This window comes from Aptenodytes forsteri, unplaced genomic scaffold, assembly GCF_000699145.1.
Source record: "Aptenodytes forsteri isolate BGI_AS27 unplaced genomic scaffold, ASM69914v1 Scaffold54, whole genome shotgun sequence".
In the NCBI taxonomy this organism is placed as follows: domain Eukaryota; kingdom Metazoa; phylum Chordata; class Aves; order Sphenisciformes; family Spheniscidae; genus Aptenodytes; species Aptenodytes forsteri.
In genome coordinates this window covers 9417127-9418202 of record NW_008796044.1, presented here as the reverse complement: position 1 = coordinate 9418202, position 1076 = coordinate 9417127, and positions in this window count along the sequence as shown.

Sequence of the window (1076 nt, the reverse complement as noted above, 5' to 3'; positions counted from 1 at the left end):
GCCGTGCCCGGCCGCCCCCGCCCCGCACCGCCCCGCACGGGAGCGGCACCCCCGGCCCTTGGACGCCCCAGCCCGCGGACTCCTTCCCCGCACGGCTCGGCACCCCCGGGACGGTCCCATCATGTCGCATCTTCTCCCCATCCCCACCCGTCCTGATCCCATCCCATGCTGTCCCCACGCTATCCTTGCCCTGGTCCCCATCACGTCCCGTCCCCATCCCACCCTCTCCCTGTCCCATGTCCTCCCGATCCTGATCCCATCTCGTCCTGATCCCATCCCTTCCTCTCTACAGGCTGTCCCCATCCCATCCTGTCCCCATCCCACCCCCTCCATGTTCTATCCTGTCCCTGTGCCATTCCCGTCCCCCATCCCCATGCTGTCCCCACGCTATCCTGGCCCGGGCCCCCATCACGCCCCCCCCCACCCCACCCACTCTATCCTTGCCCTGGCATCACGTCCTCCCACCCTCTCCCTGTCCCATGTCCTCCCGATCCTGATCCCATCTCGTCCTGATCCCATCCCTTCCTCTCTACAGGCTGTCCCCATCCCATCCTGTCCCCATCCCACCCCCTCCATGTTCTATCCTGTCCCTGTGCCATTCCCGTCCCCCATCCCCTCCTCATCATGTCCTCTTCCCACCTCATCCCACCCCATTCCCATCCCACCCTGTCCCTACCCCATCCAATTCTGATCCCATGCCCTCCCCGTCACATCCCACAGTCTCCCCATCCCATTCCATTCCTATCCCATGTTGTTCCCATCCCATCCTACCCTGATCCCATCCTCCCCATTGCATCCCATTACATCCCAACCCCACCCCCCATCCTGATGCTATCCTGCCCTATCTGTGTGCCATCCTGCCCTGCCCCATACCACACCACCTTGATCCCACCCCACGCTGTCCCCACCTTACCCCATCCTAACCCCCCATCCTGATCCCATCCCACCCTGACCCCCTGCCCTCAATCCCCCAGCTCCCTGCCCTAGGGGGGGATCACCCCATCTCCCTGCTCCCCAGGAGGGGCAGGCCTGGCATCCCCCAGGCCAGGCCTGGCATCCCCTCCCCACCGCTCTCC